This window comes from Sturnus vulgaris, chromosome 11, assembly GCF_052056855.1.
Source record: "Sturnus vulgaris isolate bStuVul1 chromosome 11, bStuVul1.hap1, whole genome shotgun sequence".
NCBI classification, from domain to species: Eukaryota; Metazoa; Chordata; class Aves; order Passeriformes; family Sturnidae; genus Sturnus; species Sturnus vulgaris.
The window spans coordinates 15,559,127-15,586,877 of NC_142253.1; the positions used below are offsets into that span (position 1 = coordinate 15,559,127).

Here is a 27,751-nt window from a genome sequence, read left to right on the forward strand (position 1 = left end):
TCCATCTACCAGAACTCTTTTCTCTGAGCCCTTGGTCTAATCTCAGCACTTGGATAATGAGCAGCAGGTCCACAATAACATCATTTTAATCTTGTTGTCATAATCTTTGCAATCTGTTGCTCTTAAATTGCATTTAACCACCATAAATAAAAGTAACAAAACAAAAAACACACCAAAAAACAAACCAACTACCCCAATGACAGGACCAGAAACTGGTCTGCTTACACTGTTAACTCCACAGGCATCAATAAAGTTACTTCACATTTTCAAGTAAAATCAGCCCCAAGCTATTTAAAGTGGACACAATGTGCACAGCTGAGCACTTTGTCAAATAAACAGATCAATAACTGACCTGAAAATGATATTTAGGGGCAGAATTCTTACTTGCAGAGCTGTCCTATTGTCTCTTTCTTCAATACCACAGAGCACATTGACTACTTATTGTTTACACAAAACTTTCTACATTAAATGCTGAACTCTCAAATCCACCTACTTACCATATGCTATTTGTAGTATGCAAATGTCAAGCAACTTAAGGTGCTGCTGTTTTTTTCAGCAAGTGACATTTTCAAGGCATCCCCACAACAGCACAAAGATCACTAAATCAGAACTTGGGGGTTACCATTTACCAGATGAGAAAGCAGCAATGATTTGCACTCAGCCACTGCTCCGTGCTTGTTGGGAATGGCATGTGGGGCACAGAAAATCTTGATGGTTTGAAAGAGTATTTAAAATATACACAGCTGTATTTTAAGGTTTCAAATGCTCATCTTATATACTACACATAACAGGAATAGGAATATTTTTAAAATCTAGGGCTCCACTTTTCTGCTTCTCTTAACAGATGCTACTCTACAAAACTGAAGCCAACAAGCTCTGGATACAAATTCATACCAGTCAGTACATGGCCCATACCTACACTGAGTTTGGTTCATTTTCTTCCAACTGCTTTGATAAGCATCAGGTAATTATTTGATGATTTTACATATGTCATACATATGTGTTCCAAATTAAATCTGTACAAATAAAAGCCAATTTTATTTTTTTTAGATTGAAGAGGAAATGAAGTTGCATTCTTGGCCTTCTTTGATATAAGACTTGTCCTTTTTTGAAATATTCATCAAGCAGTCAGTTAGCTCAAGATAATGCCATATGTTCAAAGTGAAAAAGCACTTCTTGCTGCATGAACTCAGGATTTGCATGTCACATTCCTGTCTCCACCATTAGAGACACCACACCAGAGCAGCTCTTTATTTTTGTTAACTTGTTCACAGCATCCCAACTTTCCAACTCACACTATTATAAAATTTTAGCCTTCCCATCTTTCTTTGGCTATACCTTTTCTCCCAGCTGAAGTGGGTTATATATGATATTCATAGTTTTACTGCATACTTGTAACATTAATTTTGTAGCATTAGCTTGAGTATCAGCACCCAGGAGCATTTACATTCAACAAATGAGCCAAGTTTCTTATTTATTCTTATTTCTAATTCATTAAGTCTTGGAGATATTTCCATTTATATTTGCCATGAATTTAGGGATCCTGGACAGAAACCTTTAAACATCTCTAATCTTTCAACCCAAGTTTGTGATCCATAAAGCTCCTTTTTCATCAAAAACTTCTATTACCTCCAGCTGATATTCTGACATGTCAGTTCCAGTTGCTGCAAACGTTTGAGGGGCGTGGAATTGACTGTACAGCTCTAAGTCAGTTAAGAGTGTGACTTTTTATCCTAAGGATAGAATACAAATCCTAAGTAGAAGTGCTGCTGTTGTGAAAAGCCCCTGACACTGGTGGCTGATTTGCCTTGTCAACTTGGACTATTAATATGGCACCTGAGAGCTTAGTTATAATCAAAGCACAGAATACACAAAATTACCTCCAGGCACACACGAGGCTCCAGTACACTAAAGTTTCTCAAATGGCAAGGTGCCGGTAAATGGTTTCCATTTGTGGAGCACTCCCCAGTCAAGTGTTTTCCTGGTGTCATATGCACACCCATCAAGCCTGGGATTAACCTTAATCCTCTTTAGGAGCAAAGATCTCATCTCTTCTCAGTCTTGACTGGCAGCCTATGTACAGGCCACTGGACTGGACAGCATTGGGCTACATCTGATCCACACAGAGGAAATCTAAATGCTCAGGACAGATGATTGTATTGCACTGCTCTGGAGCTACTCATCCTACCCCATAAAGCTTCTGTTTCCAGCTAAAAGCACATTTGTTATTAATTTTTCCAAGATGACTCCTGGTAGAAAACAACCCTTTCTTTCTGTTTAGGTTTTTAAATTAAAAACTTCAAGGCAAAAAATCCAAGACAGGAGATACACATCTGACAGTTTTGAGATAGAAGTGAAATTGACACCTTCTAATTTGGGCCAAGGTGGGAAAACCTCCTAGGTCTTATGAAATAGCCTCAGCACTATGTATTTTTATATGGTTTTTGACATCCCTTATTTGATGGCATCCCATAAAACTTAGTAAATTAGTACATCAGAAATAAAAAGATGGTAAGAACTATGGATAGGAATCTATTCCAAACAAAATCCTTGGTGTTTGATACTCTTGACAGTGTCACAAGGATTAAAAAGTCTGTTAATATATCCAGAAACCATTACAATCTGTGAAGGTAAGGAAATTATATACAAACCACATCTCTGCTTGCCTGGCCCCAAGGGTGCTGCTGCCATCTGGGTTTGACCTGAGCTTTGAGCCATGAAAAATCCCTTCAGCACCTTGCCTGCCTTGCTCAGATCCTCTTAGAGTCCTTTTGGTGTCCATGAAAATGCATTGAAATCTTACATTTACTGTGTCAAAGAGTTCCTGGAGATCCTGAAAACATCCTTCCCTTGCTCTCCCTCATCACTGTTGATGATCTGTACAGATTAAGCCACACTGGAGATCTGGCAAAAAACTTCTCTTTGAGGCTTAGCAAGGCCCCTCACCTGCATCACTGCTTTGAAATGTTGTGTATAGTTCTGCCTTTGCTTCACAGAAAATATTCTTTTTATTCCTCCCCTGGGGAGAATGTCAAAGGGCTTTGTGATAAACAAGTGTAGGTGGGAGCCTGAGGCTCTCCTCCTCTCTCCCAAGATGCAGCCCAAATCCATAGCTAGCTCCCATGCAAAATTAAAAACACATTATTAAAATATTTTTGCAGGCTGCATCTGTTTTCAACACCCACAAACCTGTTCCTCTCCCCTGATACTGCTGCCTACTGATGTGTTTCAGCTTTAGATAGAAATCATTCTAGGGAAGAGGGGCAGCAAGGTTAATGACAGCTTTGATTACTCAGGTTGAGTATGGATGGAGTTAAGGAAGTTTCTTTGTGAGATGGTGAGGTCTCTCTGTGTGTACTTTCACATCCAGCTTTAATAAATAAGCCCAGCCCGTGGTAGTAAACACATTCAGCACTGCAAAGAGAACTGCCATGTGAGCTCTAGGGACTCTTCCAAGACCATGCAGCATCTTCAGCAAAAATTGTTGGGTCTCTTGTTCTTATTGTTGCTGTTTGATGTCTTTGGGAAGGCTGGAGTGTTCCTGTCCTGGAGTAACTGACATTAAACAGGCCTGGACTTTTAAATCTGTCCATGATCCAACTAAAACTTTGAAAGGACAAATTTTGTTTCTGTAGCTCTACTTCTTAGACATGTTCTACTGAGTCCAAACATATCAGTCAATTTTTCCAGTTGCCCAGGCAGTGGTGCAATTATTAAAAAGTTAATTTCAGAACCACTATAATAAATAATTTTTAAGAATTATTGACCTATGCAAAGGTACATTGTCAGCTGGGACTCCTTAAGGGTATTGAATATGTAGTATGCATTTTCTAAACCATGTTAACTGAATTTCATAGTCATCCTGGAACTGGAAAAATGCCAAGAGGTGTTGTTTAAGTGTACAGGACATCAGTTTTCTTCTGATATTCATGTTATTGTATGTGACACTTTTTTTGGTGCTGCTTCTGTTATTATTTACATAATGATTAAACTGATGCTTCCTTAAGTGCAGTTTGAGAACATTGTAAAAAAAAAGTACATAAAAGTCCAGTCCAATAGTCTCTCTCACTAATAGTACCCATTACTGCTGAAACGAAAAAGTTACAGCAATCTGGACAGTTGTAATTAAAAATCTTCTTTGATGTTCTTTGTCAAGAAAAGTAACAGAGTTTAAACAGGAGATGAAATGCAGCAAGGGGAAAACAGGATAAAGCTGATGTCATTGTTCTAACAAAACACCCAAGTATGTGGATGTAGGTGTAGAAGAAGGGACTACAGGCAAACTTGCCACTGATAAGTCAGAGTTGTACTGACTACCAAAGAAGATGAATAGCCTTGCCCTTAATGGGTCACAGCTGACTAATAAAGAGAAGTGTGATAAAAGGGCTGGTCAGGGGGATCCTGGAGGAATAGGACCCTGAGGAGGTAGAGGAACCCTGAAGAAGAAGGAACGATCCAGAGAGACACAAAGAAGAACAAAAAAAGGAAGGGAGTTACTGCTGTAAAAGATCTGCTGTGAGGTCGGTCTGGGTATGATGGAGTCAGAGCCTGCTGTTGGAGTTTGCAGTCATAGTTGAGCTGGGTGAAAGCCCGGGTCAGAGTGTGCAAACCAAAACTTGCAGTCAGAGTCCAGCAGGAAATTGCCAGCAGTCAGAGTCTGCAGCTGGACCCTACAGTAGGAGCTTGCTGTAGTCAGAGTCAGGATGGCTAAGCTGTAAAGAAGAATAAACCGGGACCCTTTTCACGTTGTTGAATGAGAGTCTGTGTCCTGGCTCATTTCTACCCCTAATGAAGTCTGCTGCAACATATGTATGCTTCCCACACAAACTCAGAAATGGGAAATGGATTTTTCTCCACATCCTGGACGCTTGAGCCTGGCCCTGTTTCAGCTGGGAGGTTGGACTTGATCTCCCTACCAGGCTAATTATTCCTATTCTGATCCCCTTCTCAGTGCACTCCAAAATGCCTGGAACCTGCAGGATAAGAAAGGATTCCCATGACTAAAGCACCTTTCCCACAGTAAGGAGCTCTTTTGCTCCATGACTCTGCAATTTAATTTGGCTTGTTCACACCCAGATTCTAATGTAGAAATGGGGTGAGAGCAGAAGCCACAGTGGCACATTGTGCCACTGCAATTATAGTGGGCACTCAACTGGGATCCTGCTTCCAGGGGTCATAAAATAGGAGATGTCAGCCTACAAACCAGTCACCAGCTGGAAGTACTTGTACCATGACTTAAACTGCTGCTGAAATTCCTAGACCAAGCTTCAGAATGAAGACACTTGCTGAGAAGAAGTCTCCTCTATTCAGGATCAGGCTGTCAAAGAAATGGATGTGAGCAAACAGTGAGCAGGGGACTGGCACAGGTAATGTGATTGAGTGGGTTTATCCATTTTGTTCATTAAGGGTGTTTTCCCACAATGTTGAAGGATCTCAGCCATGTCAACCCCCTTTTACAATCTTTCCTTGAATTCTGAGGTTTTGATATTCACAAGGAGCTCCAACACAAATTCAGAAGGATAACTGCAGCTAAAGATGGAGCACGGCCAGCAAGTAAGAGCAGTTTCACTGTTGCCTAAATTAACAAAAGAAATACCTCACAGAAATACATTTTTTTGTCTTTTTTTCCTTCTCCCAGCAATAGAAGAGACAGTTCAGCTTATTCTCTTATTCTGAATTTGCACAAGGGTAACTCCAGTAACATCAGTTGAGTTATTCTGGCATGAACCCAGCATAAGCAAAAGCAAAATTTAGTCCCTTGTTTGTTCTTTGCAAGGCGCCTGACCCTTAGAAGCATCAGCCTGTTGGAAATAATCCCATGGCCTTCAAGAGAGGAAAGCAAAAAGATCTGACTTACATAAAAAATACAAATATGCCAAGTAAAGTTGATATTGCTTTACATTTTACTGACTTTAAAAGATGCTGAAACAAAACAGAAAAACCCTCAAACCTGTACATGGTCTAGAAAGAAAATTCTCTTGGTGGTTGTATTCTACTGCTGGAAATGTTGCTTCATTGCTCAGGGGCAAATGGCCTCTTTTTCTTTTTTCTTAAATAGAAGCCACAGTTCTTGCCTAACTGCTTCATGAAGGATTAAGAGTTTTGATAGCTATTTTAAATTGCTGGATTTTATGATAGGTCAGAAAACATCTCTCTGAAGTTTCTTGCATCATGGCTGTTGCAAGAATAGCAATTCAGTCATCCTGAGTGTCATGGTAAGCCCAGCACAGGCTACATTACATATTTTATAGTCTAAAAGTAGCACAAAGCTTGTTGATTTTGAAGTAAGGACTCAAAGGGGGAGAGAAGTACAGTGGAACTCCTTTTGTAAAGATTTCCCACCATGGTGAAAATCATTCCCTCAAATTCCTTTTCCAGCTTACTTTCTTGACCAGATTTCTTTCTAAAACAAATAAGGAGAGGCAGCAATGACACCAGTGATGGAGGAAGCATAAATGATCCATGAAGCCTTCCTATTTATCCCTGGGGATTGAGCTCATTGAAAAAGTTTGAATTTGCATTTACAGTCATATTCCATTTGTGGGGCTTAAGAGCATCTAAGTTCAGTCATGCAGTAACACCAGATCTTTTTGCTTCCCCTTTTCTCAAAGGAAACAGGACTAATTTGGTCACTCTCATGGTTCTGACTGCAATCACTCATCTAACTGCTTATTTGAGCCTGTTGAGTCATTTGGACCCAAACTTCCCAAGTTTGACAGTGTATGTAAACTGTCTCTGGAATCCAGACACTGTCTCACATGTGGGTCTCCTGCTGGAACTGAAACTGCAGAGATCAGTGACCTCAATTTAAACAACAGTACCAGTTTCCTTCATCATCTCAACTGTTTTGTGCATTTCTTCATAGAGATATATTTTACTGATATTTCGGCTAAAAAACTTCCTACAGAAACAGTAGAAAATTACTATTAGTAAAATCTAGTCTTTAAAAAAGTTAATTTAAAAATTTATCTTTTGAAAAACTGCAAGAAATACTTATATTGAGAAAAACAGCACTTGAACATCCTAGAGACACAGGAGAAAACACAGTTTTCTAATTTCATTTAGCTCACCACTGTAAATTCTCCTTCTCAGACACTGACAAAGCTTTCTGGCTCCTGCTGCTCCAAGGTTCAGAGATGCACAGAGCAGCCCTGCTACAGCACAGCATCGTTGCCACATAACTGCAACACTGGAAAATGCACCAACCTCGGGGGTCAGAGAGCATGCACAAGCTTTCTGCAGAGATTTCCCCATGCTGTGACAGTGACATCTCTATTTGTGGACATCACAAATAGAGCACTACTCAGTAAACACCAAAGTGCAGTTCAGCACCAATGAACTGGTTCTTGTCTTGCTAAAGGGTTCTGAGCTACAATCACAAAAAAAAGTCAAGCAAATTTCTTCACGGGTGGCTCATTAATGCTGTTCCATTTCACTGACTAAAAGTCCCCAGCACTCTGCAGCACAGTGGCTCTGCATTACACTGCATCTGCTATAATTTAATCAGAAAATGCAAAAGAAACAAGAAGGTAATGCTCCGTTTTAGTAGCTGCTCAAATGTCTTAATAAACATCGGAATTTTTTAACAAGCTCCCCAGCACAGCTCTTGACTGCATTTATTGGGACCTTCTCAGTTTTCAGCTGGCAGTATCTTCTAGCCTTGCAGTCACTCACAAAGCTCACACCCCTGCCTGATAAGGCACTCTTCCCTTATCCCATATCACCAATACTGTTCAAGCCTCTGAAGCTGCCATATATTAGTGGTCTATTACATGGTGGTAAATTGGAGGCAATAAAACCAACAAGCCATTGGGTTTCTTCCTTTACAGTTATTTATGTGAAGTACTTGTAGACCCTTACAGCAGCAAGCTCCACACAAATGTGTTTTTTAACTATTGGAATTGAAGTATTTTTGAGACAGAGGTCTTAATTGCTTTCTTTGTCATACTTTTCAAAATCTCAGCATATCACAAGGCATCCTCCCTCAAGGAGGCAAAGCTGGAATTGAGCAGATGAAACAACTGATGTAAGATCATAACTGTGCTAGAAGAGGACCAGATACTTTATAAGATCAGCTCTTACCTTCAGATTTTCACCTCTCCATGGTGCAGTTAAGGTCAGACTAGATCACTTTTCAGTCCTGAGAAGTCATATGTGCACACATACTATTATGAAGGTAGAGACAGAAACACAATTATATTAAAATATTAAATAGCTATAAGCATCCAAAAAAGCTGGAAAGAAGTGATCAAACACAGGACATGTGCAGAGGCCACACCTCACCCAGACCAGGCTGGGCCAGCTCAGTGCTAACACAGCAGCCAAATAGATGATTTTAAGGAAAGATGCACACTTGCTCCTAAAAAAACCCTGGTCTTGCTACAAATCTTTAGTTATGAATAAATAAAGAAGTTATTGAGAGTTTCAACCAGCATTTGTATGGCTCCACAAGGATTGCTACAAAAACCATTTTCTGAGAGTAGCAGCAACATGTAAAACCTGTGTTTTAAGGATGATTGTTCTCAGAAGTAACTTATCTAGGGGCTGAAACAAATTATTTTCTGTGATAACAATTGGTGAAATCTTGCTAAAATGTTCCAGTGTTCCAAAATCTAACTGGAATGGACTAAGAACTACTGACAATAAACCTAAAACTTGATGATGTCACAGCCAAGCCAATACTCCACATAGTCTCACACAATTTTGCTCTAATAAGACTATAAATCTTTGCATCTCTAAACCTTCTCTCTGCTTGGGTTCATTTCTGTAGGGATTTTTTTGTTCCATATCCTCCCCCCCACTCCCCAGTCAACCAAATGAAATATTTACTGTTGGAGCCATGAGGATAATGAATTAATATATTTGTGTAATTTCCAGGAACTGGAACACTCACACAATGCTGGAGCAGAATCCATGTCACAATCAGGTGTGACTGTCACCAAGCTGAAAGCTCAAAGCAGGTTGCAGATCCCTTCACAAGTCTCCCCAAGCTGATGCTGGCTCTGTACAAAAAGGATCATTAAAATGAGGTTTTTAGAAAGCTGATACATCAGCAAGCAAGCAACAATGGCATAGAGCAGAATTAAATGTGCTTCTAAACACCAACAGCTTTCTCCATACAATCCCCACACCCCCTGCCAGAAGGAGACAGAGACAAAAGACAACAAAAGCTTCAGGAAAAATTCTCATCTAAATCATTTCTGTATGCACAGCCTATAAGTTAATAGATCTATTTTTATACCTTTGAGAAGAGAAAAACAGATGGAAGACAAACATTTTTACAAAATGCTACCAGTAAATGGCTCTATTTTTCTTAATTGTCTTTACATTATCTATAACTATTCATCACTCTCCAATCCTCAGAGATTTTAACTATGGGGTTGAGTTAGTAGCTTCTAATTACAATTCTTTTGGATAATGTTTCATACACTAATACTTCACAGCATAAGAGTTGTGCTTTCTGACTTCCAAGGCTTTACATGAGAAATGGGCAAAATGCCATTGTTTTGTGTGCTCAAGTCCATTACGGTACAGGAAGATGAGAATATGCAACTGAAAAGACAATGTGGATCTCTAATACATAGCTAAATAAAACTAGAAGCAACCCCATACTCAATGCCCACTTTGCACATATTTCTCTTTGCTCATCTGTTCTTGAAATCCAAGTCTTATTCACCAACTGGAGTAGAGATTTTGTTTTTCTCCACAAGAACATAAGCCCATGTAAGAAAGTTTTAATGCTTTAAACTTTTGTGCTGTGGCAATCCTAAAAATAAATAGTACATTTTGTAACAGCTTGTAGTCTTATGACAGAAGATGGAACTCACCAGGAGATTCAAAGCAGAGTCATTTGAAATACTTTTCTTTTGTTCTAAACCAACACGTTTTCTTTTCAAGCAATTCTTCGGGTTATGATGCTTCAGGCTTGGAAATGAGTGTCATCCCTGCCAGTACCTTGGGTTAGAATCTTCCAGCATTCATGGGGGGATCAAATTGGTGCTGGTGACTTTACCTCACCTTTACATACACTGGTTTTCACAAGGCCTTGAATTAAATTCAGGCATTCCCTTTTCCCCTTGGGTGACAGAGGAAAACATCTCATTCCAAGTAATCTTAGGGTAAGAGAGTGAAATATGTCCTTCTTACACAGCGTGTGCTGTTAATAATTATCTAGAGATTAACAGCTGTTATCACACCATATATTGAAAGACCATGACAACTAATAACACCTGAGAAAGCAGTTGCCTTTAAGGTTGGTATTCTTCAAGTCAGACTTGGGTTTTTTTAATGTTTTACCATTACCAACCAGAGCTCAATGCTTTCCCCCATGGAACTGTGATCCTATCCTTCTCAGCTCTGCAGTAACTACTAACAGACCCTAATTTAAGTGATGCTCTGGCATCTGCACTGGACCAGGAAGCAGAGACACAGATTTTCTGGCACTTTCTGGACATGGATGACTCCTCTGACTCAATTTCACTTCCATTAATTACTGCCTACTTCCCCATACTCATCTGCAGCTGAAATTTGAGAAGGAGCTTTCTACAATCTTTGAACAACTGTATAACAACACATTACCGGTGGTTTATTCTCAGGCAGTTTATTTCACCAGTAACTTCACCAATACCTACTACACGCACCTTACACCTATACAGAACCTCTTGGGGCCTTGGACATTCCCTTTGTGCCCATCTGCCTTTTGTGAAACAATGAGCAGAGAGTGAAGCTGACACAAACAACTGATTGCCTCGAGACACCAGCAGCCTGGGTTAGCCTGTAATTTGTATTCCTGCACTGTTACTGCAGGATGATTGCATAGCTATTTGCCATGCCATAAAAAGGTACAAGAGACCAAGCCCTGCCCTTCTTGGTCAGTGCTGAGCCTGTAATTTGTGGTGGAAACAATCCTGGGCTAGCAGGACGGGTGTGATGGGCCACGTTTAGGTGTTCACGTGTGCCAGGAACAGAGAGAGGATGGAAACGTCACCGTGCAGGGGAGGAGAAGGAGAAGGGCTGCTGGCACAGCCTGGCCCTGGCAAATCTTCCAGCTCATGAATCCTGTGCTCTTAGCTCTGCTCTAAAGGCTTCTTTGCTCCAGTTATTCTGCAGTTAAACATGGCCTTGCCATACCCTGCACCACAGCACCAGGGACTGTTCAATGCCACAGAGCCAGAGCTGCTCCAAGGGAGGGGAACTTCCAAGGCATTTAATTCAGCCTAACCATCAGCATAGTTCCTAGAAATACCTACAGAGAGCTGGCAGCTAAGCACAAAGACTTTTCTTAATGAACAGGTTTCATAACTAAGTCAATATTCTTTCTAAAGTAAAAGAAAAAAATAATGATACAATAGAAATAAGTAATGAGGAGCAATTTAAACATACCTAGAGATAAGTCTTGTTTCGAATAAATTAATGCTCTTCCAAACACACATCCTTTAATTCATCCATGATTATAACTTTTTTCTGTCTTCCTTTGCTATTCTATTTCTTCAAACCTTGAAAAATTAGTTGAAGCTGTTGGCAGCTGAAAGTAAATATAACTGCATGAAATTGCACATCAAGCCATCAAATATATGGGACAAATAGATACAAGTTAATGCAGTTAAACCAAAGGTAAAAGCTGTCCAGATTTCTTTTATTTTTAGTAATTTCATCTTTCTTCATTGTGTGCTTCCCTAAACAAATACAAAACAGCATAGTAAGGTGTGTGACTCTACAAAGAAAATACAATACCACAAAATACACAGCTCTCCTAACTGAAGAAATGAATTGAGCAGAAAGGCAATTTATGAAGGAAGTCAAAAGGCACTAAAAATTGTCTGCTGGAAAAAAAACAAAGTGTAAAGAGGCAGAAAAGAGTTCCATGAACTTCATTCTGTGTCTGTGCAGAGATCACTGAAGTAGATTTTAATCAGAAATTAGGTTACAAGCTTTTCCCCAGCTCTCTTATTAAATACAACTATAACACAACCAAAAAATATTCAGAACTAAGGAGAGAGTATTTAGTTTCTAATATGTTCATGCTTCCTATCATGTTATAATCAAGGCATTGTCAGCAGTAACCCTTGGTAGAATCAGAAAACAGAATTGGATTTTCCATTCCCATAACCTTCAAGAAAAATGGCTGGCAATTTCTGAGAGTCACAAGCCCTGTATTTTTACGTTATTGCTTATTACCATCATTAAGTACATCAAGTCTGTTGAGGGAAAAAAAATTGCTGTGGAAGAGGCTGTCAGTACCATAAAGGACAAGCAAGCAGCTTGGTTCAGGGCAGGAAAGGAAGGGAAAGATAGTGGATGAGAATGGTAAAGTTAATCCATTGAAAATGTAAACACAGAACAAAATGAAGGGTGGTAAATTCTGGTCCATAGTGATCCTTTAAGAGGTTAGACTATGGTTTGTAAAGTACCAGTATCAATTCGCATATGCTTATGGCTAAATCAGAAGCTAAAGTCTCCTGAGGTACTGGAGACCTAAGACAATACCCCAAGAGGGGCTGATAAAGTTCCAAATGGCTGAGAATTGCTCTTCTGCTAGCAGGTGTTCAACTGTACGAAAGTTTGTTGCCCTTTTTACAAAGAAGCACTTTGAACACACCACTCAAAATGTTCTCTTTGCTCCTTTTCAAAGTAAACTTTTTTCCCCCCAGGCAGTTGATCTTTCAGGCTTTGTAGCTTTTAATTGCATTTTAAGCAGATATTCTCTCTGTGGTGAAACAACACACATCATGACATGTTCTCACTATGTATAAAGAAATACTGTGCTAATGTAACCCACTGATTAGTGCCTCCACAAACAGCAAGAGGCTGTTCTCTAATGCTGAGGGAAAAGACAGGAAGAGAACAACTCCACGAGTGTACAACAGAGATCTTGCAGGAAGACATTAAGCCCCTTCACAGTGCTCTTGAAATAGAAAATTCAGTCACAAAGACAAGATACGGCTTTTAGATACTCTGAAAACAAAAGATATCTTTTGCTTGTGCACCCTAGAGCTATTTGCTGTTCTACCTCCCTATCAGCTTCTCATCAAAGACTGCCTACACAAATGCTTTGATAACAATAGGATCACAGTGGTAAGAGTATTCATTATTCCAGCTCAACAGGAAACCAAAGTATAATATTAAGCAGAAACTGCAGCCCAAGTTCTGTACTCAGAGTACCTGGCTCAACATTGCCTTCAGCCCAGGTACTCCTAGTTCACACCTTTGCAGGAGTACAACTCAATCCATGTTGTCAGGCCAGCAGTGACAAGTCAGCTGGGAGTTACAGACAGTAGAAAATGTGTATAAACACACCGTAGTGAAATAAATTGTGGCATACAAGAACTGAGTTAATCCAAAATCCCAAAACAACTTCATTTCCTATAGAAGGATCTTGGAAAGACTAGTCTGCAGAGAATAAGGAGAGAAGCCTTTATCAGTATTTCCAAAGTGGCCTTGGCAAGGGTCCTCCAGAAGAGGGGATAATCTGGCCTCTGCCAATTAGCTCTTACTCTATCATAATAAACCACCTTCCACAACAAAAACTGTCCCTGCCTGACTGCATAATACAGCTACAACCTACCCAGCAATAAAAGAAATGGAATGGTATTCACTACAAGCAATTGAGCTTTTCTCAGAATCCACTCTGCTGGGTGACTTAATTCCCCTAAATATTTTTCCAATAATGAAAGAGCAAGACTTTGATTCTCTAGCAGCTCTGGAGATAGTTTTCCAGTGACTGCATGAAAATACAGTGAGAGTGTCCAGTGAAAGCTGGAAACTGAAACAATATGATGACCCCTCAGTATAGTTCCATGACATATTAACAGCAAAGTCAGTTTGAGCTGGGTCACCTGCTGTGTCTGTGTGTGACAATGAACTAATGCCAGAATAACTCAATGTTTCAGTTTGAAAAGACAGGTGTCTGCTAAGGAAGGCAGGAGCTTCTCTTGAAATGGAAAATGTAAACTCCCTTCCTCAGAATTACTATAATTTTGAAATTAAGGGGCTTTCAGGGAAAGATATGGGAATAGGAATAACAGTTCTTTACTAGGAAAATTAAAATAAAAATACAATAATGCAAAACAATAAAATGCTGACAGAGTCAGAATACAGCCTGACACCCTGTCAGTCACTCAGGGTGTTGGTGCAGTCCCATTAAATGGTGGCTGCATCCTCCTGCAGTGACAGATGTGGTTCCGTTGAGGCAGTGCTCCTGTAGAAGGTGCAGTTTTCCTCTGAAAGATCCAGTGATGATGTAGAATGGTCTGGTTTTCCTCTGGAATCCAGTGGAAAAAAGCTGCTGTGATGTTCCAAATCTCAGATTTTCATCTGCATAGGAAATGCCTGGCTCCTCCCCCTGGGTGCAGCCTCTCCCAGTGGGATGATGTGATTTTATCAGTCCTGCAGTGGCACTCAATGGCCCATTAACAGGAGATACCTCCCTGGATGGAGGATGGGTTGGAAGAGATAAAGCCAAGTGAGGCAGTTTTCTTTAACAGAGGCCCATTAACAGAGGATATCCCCCCAGAGTTATGAGGGATGGGTCATGCAAGAGATAAAGAAAACTGCCCCACCTGGTGATGGAATGCACACTGCTGGCTACATTTTGCATTGCAACCCAAGACACTCAAGCTGTGCTGCAAAGCAGATCAGTAAAACGATCAAGTGTTTGTTTTGCTCTTTGGTTTTGGTTTTTTTTAAAGAAAGACAGATAGTTTTTGTGGTGGCTTCAACAGTCTGGGATAGTCTTAACACTACACAAAAACTAACACATGAATGGCTGCTGATCTGAGGGGAGAGCAAGCAAGTGAACTGTCAGGGCAGCTCTGCTAACCAAGCCAGTAGCTCATGAAACTATTCTCAGCAAATCTGGTATTATTACATGAAAGGCATAAACTAGATAATAATATTGTTCAAAAGGATGGATATTAAATGTTGTCTCACTCAACATCTCCTTGGCTATAATAGAGAGTATAAGTCTTTCCTTTTATTTTGTAGAGAGAACTTAGGGAACTGCAATTGATTCTGAAGCTATGATGTCCTAGGTCATACAAAATATAGAGAGTAAGGGGGTTTTTTTACTGTTTTTAACAGGTAAAATCCCTTTCCAGTTGAGACTTTCTGATCTCACCTTCACATTATTTGCAATGTTTTGAAATCTGATTTAAGGGGGTAAGAACAAGCACAGCACAAAAAAATTACCTCATTTTATAACACATCTTGTGACCTCTGCTGCCCAAATCCACAGCCTCATCTGATGAGAAAGCAAAGACCTTGCTATATCATGTTTGATTCTGTGCAAGTCAATATTCTCAGCAGAGAGTGGAATAAAAAGCACCAGCTCATACCCACACTCTCACTAGACCTCTAAAAATGACAGGCTCCATCTTACAGCAACCCAGACCCTGTGCATTTGGTATTATGGAAAGTTACCAACACTCCAATAATTTCTTAATTTCTACCTTTAAAATGCCCCAACTAATCATTTCACTAATTGTGTGGTCTGAGAACCAAAAGACATAATGCTTCCCCTTGATTTTGCTTTTATCCCCATGTCCCCAGCTAATAGTGCTGTTGAATGTGGTTACTGACAATGGCACTTCATCTCAGAAAACTACAATTTAAATGCACAGTTGTGTTTTTTCATGTTCTTCCCTTCTCTAGGGATGGATTTCTGAGGAGAGCAGAACCAAAAACTGCTTTCATTTTGTTACTCAGAAGGGTTAGGGTAAAAAGAGAGCTTGTGACACTCGAGTAAAGACATTAATTTCTCTGAAAGTTGGGGTTGGTTCTATGTTTGTGTGTGTGTGTCCCTCAGGTGGGGCTAATTTCTACCCCTTCTTACTGTAATAGGAGTTTTCAGTCTTGCCCTGCTCATATTTTAATAACAAGCAGCTGCATTATCACAGAAGTATCTCTCCAAAGAGTTACAGGGTAGAAAAGAGGCCACGAAGAATCCAAAAGATGATAGCACAGAAATATCTCTTCTAGGAATCCTGAAGTACCAAGCCTTCAGCAGAGATGACAGGGAAAGTCTTCCTCTCACCTATTAAGAACATGAAATGTTTCAAATGTTTTGTTGCAGCTACTTTGGAACAAAAGGAAAGGTAAGAGCAAGAAAGAAATTCTCTCACCCAGACTTAAGCTGTCAGAATGGAAATGAAGAGAAGAAATCAAAGAAAAAAATATGCTTTGATAACATCATATGACTCACAAGCTTTAACAAACTCCCTTCAGAAATACTGTTAGGCAGAGTAAAAGATCCCTTGTCTTCCTCTTTTCCATTTACATATCCCAAGATTTGCTGTGAAAGGAAACACCGATATTTTCCTCCAAATCTTTAGGAAAAAACAGCTTCATGTTTTTGCAGCTGCACTTGCCAGAACACTGTTCCCACCAGTCCCTTGGCTCTTTCCTCAAATGTCCCATAGTTCAGATTCCTTCAAGGGTAACTGTCAAATCCTCATATATTAGTCCCCAGGACACAGAGACATAATCCCTGTCTTAAAAGACCTCAAATTATTTTCCCATTTTGCAGTTGGTACAGCTCCTTCTATCTAACACTGCCAAAGAAACCCAACACAGCACAGTGACCAAGCCAAAAACATGAAGTTTTTTTCTGTTTTATTGTTTGTTTGGTTTTTTTTCTATTTCAGGACTCAGAAGCTTTCAAAGGCACACACAATATGTTGAAAGCAGCAGTTGGGCACACACGCCTTGAATTTAGAAATTGCCCACCTGGGTCCGTGTTTCAGAAGTTTCTTCACAAAGCCCAGAGCATCAGAACAAGGCTCAGCACCTGAGAACACTTGGCTTTGTTCTCCTTGGCAATGTTAGCATGTTCATCCTGTCAGTGCTCACAGAATAACCTGGCACTGCTCACCCCAGAAGACTGAACCTCATTAAAGAGAGACAAAGCAGCCCCCCAGGCCGGGTATCTCCCCCGTGTCTTTTGCTTGACTCTGACTACATAAGCAATCAAATCCAGTAAAAGGTTAAGAATAGGAATATAATGGGTAAAATTTAAGAATGGGAGTAGGAATATTACAAGATGACAGCAAGTAAGACACATGTCTACTTCAGTTCTTTCCTCTTGTAGCTACTCCAAAAACTAAAGGACTGAAAAAATACCTGCTAGCTCTGCATGTGAAGTTAACTAGGGTTAATCTGTAATGCCTGCCTAACACACTCACACCTGCACCGACATGCTGAGCTCTAAAAAAGACTTTTTTATTGTGCTGACCTACACTGTATATAGGTTTGTGAAAAATAATTAGAATTTTTCAACAATTAGGACTACACACATAATGCTTTGCTAAGAATAATAATATTCTTCATCACAGGTCTATTCTGTTGGAAATGAAAAAGTTAGAAGCACTCAGACTTCAGCACAAGACTTCATCTGGAGGTTTTCAGAAACTCTCACTGGCTAACATTTGACTTACAAGCAACAACCTAAAAACCAAAACAGCTGCCCCTGCAGCATCGACCTGCACGTGGATGTGGTTCAGTAGCACAGGATGTGCTGGCAGCCTCCAAGCAGAAATTCTTCTCCTGAGGCAGAGAACTTCCCTCAATGCCAGTCACAGGTACTGCAACCAAAATAGTGCACTCAGTATTTATAGCCCCACAGAGCACTCCCGGGGTTTAGTCATCAGTGTGTGACGATGGACACACCCCTCAAGGGCTAAAAATAAGAAAGTGTTCAGGACTCCTGACCCGGATCTGGTTAGTGATGTACCCACTCTCCACTTTATCAGCTCCAGCTTTCCCTGCAGTTATTTACCCAGTGGCATCTGAGCTCTCCTTAACGACATGCCTGGAGCAGAGCTAATGATTATGTGATTAATCTGCATAACCCCGACTCAAAACAACTCTTGACAAGAGCACTTGACAAAACTGGTTTCCCAGCCCCTCCAACACACAGCAAGTCACGCAAAATAAATTCTTAAGAGGCAGTAGGGTAAGGTCATTTGAGCCCCTCGTATCACTTAGTTCCAAGTGTATGTATATTCATCCAGCCAGAAGAGCAGAAAATGCTTTTGCTTTCTTCAAAAAGAAAGTGAAACAAGCAAGTGATCTTTGCTTTAAATAAATGGCAGCAGGTAACATACCTGGAAAAATGTAACCAAATCAAACTTCAAATTGTAATGAAGCCTGAGTCTTATGGAATGGAATCATTTACCCAACCAGGTTTTAGAAGGATCAAAAAGCTTAAAAAAAAACAAAAAAAAACCCCCACATTTCAAACCAAAAATCCCACCTGGTGGAATCCCTCGACTAATTTTTAAGCTTTTCCATAAAACTCATGTGGGACTTCTCAGCTTGTTGCCAGCACAGACTGCATTCATCTGAGCTTTTCACTCTTGTTTGAAAGGGTAGACCAAGATAAGATTTCCAAGAAATCACAGCTGGCATGTTCACAAATGAACAGTCAAAGCACATATAAAGACAAAGATTCCTTTTAATCCCCTGCATGAGATGTATTTCCTTCTTTGTTAGTGAAAAACACAGATCTCAGCTTTTGTAAAAATGTATACACCATGCCTAAAAGTGATCAGAAACTCCAGTGCTTAGCTGCAATTAACTGTGATTTCCACTGCCCAAAATCATCTTGAGGATAAGTGCTCCATATCCTGTTTTGATTGCCTCACCTGCTTCTATTTCTGTGCCCACAGATAGAGAACACTGAAGAGCAACACAGGGAAAAACATGAAAAATCCAAAACAAATTACAAATGAGAAAACAGAGTCATCACCTATTTCCCAGAATATTTATGTTTTGCTTCTCATGCTGTTGAAAAAATTCAAGTAGAACTAAAGAAAGCAGCATGTAATTTGCAGCAATTGTATTAGCAAAAAAACCTTATTTCTAAGCATCTCTTTACCCAGCCACTACTTCCACAGAGTGGTACTGCAGAACAGCTTTAAACCAGGACACTAGACTGGAAAAGTACTTAATAGAACTAAGAATTGCCCCCAAACCTCTTGATTGTTTTCCTAGCGGCTGCTTTCTTCAAGAGTATCAGAAGTTCCCAAGATAAAGATGTAGGATAGGGTGATACAACACTAGAAAGGCACATATTTGAAATACTAAATACATTTTCTGGCAACTCACCTCAAATGGAAAGAGAAACAGAGTAAGAATATAAATGGGCAAAGCCCATTCCCTTCTGGAGATTAGTTCTGATTTTATTTCTAAATGGCTAAACTGCTTAACTATGTGAATTTGTATTTTCACTGCTGACAGATGAAGCTGACATCACTTACAAGGAAGCCTTAAGAATCCACTTTTAGGTATTTATTTTCATAAATTATTTAGCCAGAAGGTTGTTGCACTGAATTTGCAACTGCCCAGAAAGATCCAGACAATATTTAATTTTGAATCCCCTTCTAGCCTGCACACGCCAACATGCATTCTATAAAAAATGATTAATTTTTAACCAACTGTCTTTTTGCTACTTAATTCTGATACACACATTTAAATTCTAGTTGCCATCCAAGAACACAGATTTTTTTTATTCAGCAATGAACTCTCTTTGAACTCACAATGTCCAGAAAGGTTTTCTGGCCATTGCTCCACTCAGAACAGTGTCAAAAGGGCACAGTCTTAAAGAATCTTTTCCCACAAGGTGTGTCCCTTCCCAGGCTGTCATCTGACAGACACATGAAAAACACCCAGTGACCACAGAAGAGAATAGCTTAAGGGACAAAGGTGACAGCTGTACAAACATTTTCAATGCCAGGTTTATGCAGGACAGTGAAATGCTTGGTTCTTAACCTTCTGAAACCATCATATATAAAGTCTCCCCAAATGTTTCCAAGAAAAATCAAAGGCATAGAGCTCCAAAGCGTGACTTCACAGAAAAGTCAAACATCTTGTAAAATGAACAAGTCAGATTTTGCCTGTGGCAAATTTTACAGAAACCTCCTGACACTGCCTAAAAGATTGGTTTGATTTTGCTTTCTGAGTTTCTACCTCTTGGCTCTTGCTTGAGAACATTTGGGCAGATCTCAGTTTTAGCCTTCAAATTACAAAGTGTCCGTGGTGTGTTTGACACAGTTCCAGGACAGCAATGTCACACAGGCTGCCCTGGGCTGCACAATGTCCTGGCACCATCCCCTGCCAGGACACAGCCTGCCACTCCTCTCCTACAGGGACTCAGAGCAGAGAGAAAAGAAGAAAAATGTAACCTAGAGGGGTGAAGCTTTACCTGGTGTACAAGGGAAAAATCAATTAATTGCAGGTAAAACCAGAAGGAATTAATTTAGTGCACAAATGGGGACTCCCTTTCGTACCTGGCATCTCCAATACTAAAGAAATAGCTGAGGAGTTCGAACCAGATGAGGCCAAAAAAGACCCTGATTTCCTCGTTTATCAGTGGTGTGTGTTAACATCTAGCCTACAGCAAGATTATTTTGGAAGCCAATTGCTTAAAGAGGTCTGCAAGTAAGAGCAGGGATTTTTCATCCATCTGAATAGAAAGCAACACCATCCTCCTTCACTTATTTTACCTTAAAGAGCTCCAGGTTCTCTGTGAACTTGACTACAGGAACAGAACTGGAGAAAAAACTCCTGCTGCCTTCCACTGAAACCAGTCCAGGACGATTCATGGGTATTCAGTCAGTTTTACTGAGGCTGATGCACACAAAAAGAATATACAGCACAGGACAAGACCACGACTCTGTGGCTCTACTACTGGGTATTCCTGATGATGTTTTAAGCATTTAATTCATTTAATAAGGAAAAAGATCAAGATTCGAATAGAAAACAAGGTACACAGCTGAGCTAGTCAGGAATTCTTTGATGAAATACCAAATAAGACTTTTAACCTGATCTAAGAAAAACCTCTTCTGTTTGAATGATGCCACTGGTGCCCCTTTTCTGGCCACTGCAGCACCACTGGGGTATCCACAGCAGCCTGAATCAGCCAGCAGCAGTGCCTAGAAAAGACATTTTCTGGTACAGTGCAAAGGAAGCACAGGCATAAAGAAGCCTCACAGAGACCCCAGAAGTCTGAATTGCAAAGTGGTTGGGGCTGTGCCAGCTTTTGTGCAGGCACAAGGACGTGGCTGCAGTGAGCATGGCCAGAGCACTCTGGACACAGCCAGCAGCTGGGCAGCAGTGGAGCAGAAATATGCAGGTATGAATATATGCAATATGAGCATTCACCTGCACAATTTGTTCCTCACCTCAGGTCGGGTCTCTGAATATTCCTCATGTCAGAATGTGCTCCATTAAATGTGCCATGACTGTTTCTCGGGTGAGAAGAAGCTTTAAGACTTGCAAGGTTTAACATTTGGCAAGTCTTCCAGATTTCTCAGCTGAAGGAATAAACAAAACGTAAATACCAACTTACCTGATACTAACAGGTGTTTTCCTGTAGTTATCACATTGCTGGCATTGCTCCTGAGTCACAGTATGAAAATCCCTTACCAGAAGAATCAGATCAAGGGGAGTATCCACATGAAACCAGGAACATTTAAAAGAGAAAAATAAAATTTACTCTTGAGTCAACACTAACCACACTGAATCATTGTCAGACAAACAAGGAAGTTAGAAAACTCTGACAGGTATTTTGTTTGGGAAGTTCCTCTTCCATATAACTTGAGATATTTTAAAATAGTTTTTGTTGCAGAAGCTGATTAAAGGAACAATGACAGGAAATCAAATATTCCTCAAAATTAAGTATTATATTAATAGCATTAAATGACAATGTCCTCTAAATGTTGACATACAGAGTGATAAATTACTTTCACAATATTTCTTTGATACATAACAATGCATTTATGAACATACATGGCTAGGACAGTTTGCTCAGTATGCACATTATAATATTATTTGTGTGTTCACATTCATGCACTCAAGTTTTTGGAAATTACAAAAAAAACCTTATTCTGCTGATAAAGAAAACTTACATCCAGATAATATAAATTTAACTTCTCAAGATGTATTGACTTGCACCTTACAGGTTTTCAATGCACTTTGAGGCAGACAGGGGGGTCTATTTCACTCCTGGTATAGAGGACAGTTCATGGCCCTTGTAGCAGAAAAAATATTGTTGTAGAAATATTGAAGCTGGTGACAGAAGGATTTACCCCAGTGGAACCACAAGAAAGGAGAATCAGGACAGTAACACTGCTCAGTTATATGTGAGGAATGCTTTTTATCCTATTTACTGTGAAACCATCAGAGGACTCTAATCCCAATTGCCATAACCGTGGCTTTGCTTTACTCGATGCTCACGCTAATCCTCTGCATATTAGACTAAAATACATGTTTTTTTCTTCACTCAGTAGTTCATCCCTTTGGCTCAGCACTTGACCTCTTTACAGCCATAGTGGTTTTTAAAAGCAGCTGCTCTGCATTGTTGAAATCATAGGATGGAACTGCCATAACATCACTAAAACTCCTCCATCACCTTTCAACACCTTAAATCTACATTTTTGGTCTCTGGTCCACTGCACTGTACAGAGTTCTAACCCTACTTTCCTACATTAGGAAGCCTCCATTTGATCATGACATCTTGCTACTAAGTTTTTATGGCAATAAATTAAAGTAATTTTCAATGCCACTGAGTTATTTTCATTAAAATTAAACATTTCTAATCAAATGCATTAACCTTTCTTGAACAAGGTTGTCTGCGCACAGGAACAGAAGAAAATACAAAGCTCTCATGGCAATTTAGCCAGATGGAATACAGAAAATATAGTTATTAATTTTAATCTGAATGAAGTTCATAGAGCATTCCTGCCAACCCTCAACACTGAAGGGAAAGAATAAATAATTTCCCTACTGACTTCTGCTTCAATAGGATATAGAAACCAGATGAAAACACTGCTTTTTATAATCACTGGGCTAATCAAACAATTCTGTCTTCTTTGAAAAGTGTATGAGTGAGAAGAAATGAGATTTTTCGTGACTCATTAGATATTTCTGTAACATTAAGTAAATTTTGTCTAGGCAACACTTAGGAAAAAGAAAGCTTTTGTTATTCCAAACCTTTATCTTTTAAATGGAAGTATGAGAAACATCCATAATTTACACTCAATTTATTCTTGAAGAATCCAAGAGCTGCACTTCCAGTACTAAGGAGCCTAAAGTAAGCACATGGACAGATCACAGGTAATGAAAAGGAAAAAGGAATCTTAGATCCTTTTGAAAGCCTTTCCATGATTTGCATTAGTGGTGTCACTGCAGGATATTCTGAGTTTTAAAATTTTTGCCCCTGAAAGAAATTACTTCCTTGCCTGGAAGAAGCATTTCAAATATCCAGCCAGCAAAATCCATTAAAGAAGAGCCATAAAGGTACTCCCAGATAATTCTGGCCTGAGCTGGATTTTCTCTGCCCTGGTCTGTAGATTTATCCCAAATCTCCCTCTACGTTATTATGAAGATTTGATGCAAACTTTACTTCTCACTTTCCTCCCTCACCCATTTTGGTCAATCATCTGTTCTCTAATCAAAAGGCATCCTTCCCTTTTTATTTGTGTGAGCCTCTTCTAAAGAGATTTTCATTTCCAATTCCAGAAGCTGTAATATTAATGTGCCCACTCTGTGCCATTCATTATCTTCATTACTCAGCCACACATTCTATTTTCCTGCCCCCTTACAGTTGTCACATCTTTCCAAGTCACAGGATTTCAATTTACACAGGATTGGGTGAAAAGGGCTCCTTTAAGGCACAACTACGGGAAAGACCAAAAACAGCCATAGATTTTTTTTTTCTTCCCAAAAACTTAGGTGTCAAATTCAAATGATCACAGGAGAATGTCACAAAAACTTTCTAGCTAACACATCTGCAGGATAAAAGTTGAGCCAAACACACTCCAAAGATTCAGAACACAAAGAACTCCCTGCTTTTCGTACTTTTTTTAGATAATTTTGTCTTAGCCTTGGTTTCTAATAATTTGAATGGTAGTATTATCAGCTGTGCCCGTTTGAAGCAGAACTTTCAGTCATTTGGCAAGAGCCAAATACCACAGGGAAGAATCACAAACAAAAATATGACCTGCCACACATCTGTAAAGGCTGACTAAGTTTGAATGTAACATCATTAAACATTCTGATTTTTTTTTTCTCTTTGCTATTTCAAATGTACTTCTTTTGCTTACAGGAAAGCACAAACAGAAAATACAAGGGTCCACATGAGTGGTTAGGAAACTAAGTATACTCTGCAAAGAACATAATAGGATTAGGAAAACAGTAGCAGTTCTTGTTAAATAGGGAGCGAGGAGACTGTTTAGGAGGTTTGGGGGTTACTTGATCTCTTCAGGAAAGCGTCTTAGGCAGCAGCAGCTGATCACAAGTGGAAGGCGAGAGGCACAAGGGCACATAAAACATGGCCTGAGCACAAGAAGGAGCAATTCATTCCTTTCATATCTCCTCTGTGCTCTGCTCTAAGAAGAGATTAATATTCCAACAACTATTGCAAACTGACTAAAGGAAAATATTTTATCCTATTCACCAAAACTTTACTCAATAACTAAGGGAAAAAAAAACAGTAATAGAATCACCAAAAGTTTGGTAAAGAATACAGGACAAGGAAAGCAAGCACAATAATATGGATGCAAAAGGATTTTCATATTTAACTAAGATTCAGCCTCATGAAAAATTAATATTTCCATTTCACAAGAACAAGTTATCTCAAGACATCTATCTAACTGCTTTGATGTTCTTTAAATGGAACATAAATACAACTCCTTCTATTAAATTTCTGCTGTCAAAGCCAACCTTTGTGGCTGGTTTGGTTTTCTGTTGTTTGGGGGTTTTTCTCCCCTGCAGTTACATTTTCAACAACTACACAAAGCAGCTTTCCCTTCTCAGAAAACAGTAGAATTTTAAGGCTAAATCAGACCGTGAGACAAAGATAAGCATCTTCTGCTTCATGATGGAAATCATTCTGATTTTGCAATTGATGATTTGTTAGGGTACAAGCCAAGAGATGAAACCTGACACCCTGGCCAAGCACCAGCTCCTGACAGAGTAAACAAACTTCAAGAGCCACGGAACTGAACTCTGCACTGTTTCCATTTGCCACCCAACTTGCTCGTGGATAAAAGTACCAAAAGGGTTGTAATACATGCCTGAGCGCCGCTGGTTTAGATCATTTTCTTCAAAGCATCCCATTTTAGATGTTTCACTTATAATGCAAATAAACAACAAAAGAAGGTCACTAACACGTGACCTTTTGTCTAAAGATTGTGTTTCCCTTGCCAAGAACTTCATTCCTTCAAATCCCCTGGGGACTCTCTGCATGAATGATTTTGCATCTGAAGTTCCTTACCTGTACTTCACCTAGTCTGAGCTAACAAAACAAAGCTTAGTAAGTTACTCTAGATTCCAACACTTGGAAGTGGAGTTTGCAGCTGAACTGGCTGGTGACACAGTGCACTGCTCCTCCTCATCCTGGTTTTCCCCATTGTCGAAGGGTTTTGCTCCTTACTGAGGAATGATGACCCTGGAAGCTAAACCTGAGCACTGACTCTCAGCTCTTCACCTGTGTGCTCTGCAATGTTGTCTAAAACGGGGTTTAAACACTGACATTAGTAGTAGCATCTCTTCCTTAAAGGTGTGCTTTCCAAACTCTCTCCTGTACCGTGTAGCTGCTGGATTTCAAGCCTGGAAACCCTGCTATTTCAGGACCCCACCAACACCAACTGAATTTCATCAGAACTCTTTTTGGGACACTAAGTGGTCCAGGATACAGTTTGAAATTACCAAAGTTAGAAGTGACAGATCATTTATTAGTAATAAGCTGAGGACAAAGCCACAGGAGTGCAGAGACCTGAGTGCCTTCTCCTCTTGCAGTCTATAACACTTAACAGATTTCATTAATAAAAGCAGAAGATAACTAAATATATGCAATTCCTTTAATGAAAACATAATCAGAAAATGTTAAATTATTTCATGCAAAGATCCTCCATATGTAGAAAACTATTCTGAAAAGCAAGTTTATTGGAAACCAGACACAGCACATCCTGCAAGCCTGGGCTCTATGGATGAACACTTCCCAGCAGCAGCAGCCCCAAACTGGAGCAATTTCAGCCAGCACAGACCCGGGTGTGGTTTCTTTATCTTTGCAGTTGGTTCTGCTTGCCCTGCAGCTGAACTTAGTCTATTAATATATAACACTAAGGAAAGATTTCCTCTGGAGACAGAAATGCACTTAAAACAATAGGTAGCTGTATTATTTTTCATCTTACAGCAAAAGCAAGTGATCACAGAACAGCTCTCCTGGTCTCCAAACACCTCCTCCTTTAGAGCACATTCCACTGTTCTGGGACCACAGGAGACAATTTCTCCCAAATCGAGCACAACAGTGGTGCAAACCAGCACCTTCCTCATCTGCAGTGCTAAATACAACATGAATCAGAACCTCAAAGAACAACATGCTGCTTCTCTCCAGCATGTTCTGAAGTACCAAAATTTCTACAGAACATGGCAGAAATGTGATATAAAGACCAGCTGTAAGAACCAGCACAAGAATACCAGTTGTACTGGTACTTTGGTAAAGTTGATTAACAGTCTTAATGATCCTACCAAAGTCAGAACGGTGAGAAACACAAATTTAGATCTATTGGTTTTAGAGTCTGGGGAAAATATTCTTTTATGGAGAGGGCTGGGGCTTGGTGCAGGTGTATTAGGCACAACCAGTCCCTGGGGTAACAGTGCAAACAATTCCTCTCAGCATTTGAGCTGCACTGATGTAACACTCTCCCTACAACCCTACCCCTCTCACCAATAAATGCTCAGATAAAACCTCCCACCACCTTCACCAAACGGGACCACTTCCTCATTACTGTGGTAACAGCATATTGAGCTGGAGAATCGAGAAGAGATGAGCACAACCTTTTCAATCCATTCCCTGTGACAACGAAGAAAAAGCTTTTTACAAGTTTATGCCGGGAAGATGACAATTAACCTGGCCTCACAGCAGCCACGCACATCAATCAGGTTCGTCAAGGAAAACAAAGGGTGGCCAGCTCAGAGCTCCACTGGCCTCGGGCAGGCAGCTTTCCTGCTTCTCTGGATCACAAAGAAACTTTCAGCACTTTGCAGAGCGAAACTTGAAGCTGGGGAAATGACAGACAGTTTTAAACACCCACACCTGAAAGTCAGAACCATCATTTGTGCTCATTCACACGTACCTGCAAATAAGGCAGATTTTTCAACAGAAAAAATCTGTTGAAAATTTTTCATCCATAAGATTGGACTGCCTCTGTGCTGTAGGATAATAAGTTCTTAAAAATAACAATTTGAAGACTCTCTGCGAAGTAGATTTATCAGTTTACATCAGTTTCTCTTCACAATAATACTATATTGGAGATGTCACCTAAGTCTATCAGCTGTATTAACATTTACATCACATATTTCAATATCACTGATTCATCCAGTTTCTCAGAAAAATGTACCTACTAATGAAATTTGAGCCAAGACTTGTAGCCCACATGATATTTCCAAGATCTGAGCAACAGCTTTGTATTCACAAAAAGTAAGAAAAGCTAAATTATTTGGAATGACTCTTCATCACTCACAAGACAAGTTAAGATGCAAAATGGTAATTGTACGTTGTCAAGTGAAAAAAAAAAAAAAAGTTGTATCCCAGTTTCTTTAGGGTTTTTTTGCTGCGGGTTTGGGGAGGTTTTTCTGAGTTTTTAAATGTTTTTATTTTCCTGATATCAAACGTTTTTATATTCCTAATATTAAAATATATTTTAAAAATAGATTTTATTTTCATCTTCAATGAAGTATTTTTAGAACCTGT

The 27,751-nt window shown here is 39.7% G+C and overlaps 1 long non-coding RNA gene across 1 annotated transcript in view; it reads right to left on the reverse strand.

Annotated features, from left to right (window-relative positions):
• The window catches only part of LOC106849216 (uncharacterized), a 29,346-nt gene extending 17,822 nt beyond the window's left edge, over window positions 1–11,524 (reverse strand). Inside the window, exons 1-3 of the long non-coding RNA XR_015806083.1 lie at window positions 11,383–11,524; window positions 8,894–9,002; window positions 8,083–8,140 (exon numbers count right to left, since the gene is read on the reverse strand). This is a non-coding gene — a long non-coding RNA (uncharacterized LOC106849216). The remainder of the gene's footprint in view (window positions 1–8,082; window positions 8,141–8,893; window positions 9,003–11,382) is intronic.
• Between the last annotated feature and the right edge of the window lie 16,227 nt (window positions 11,525–27,751).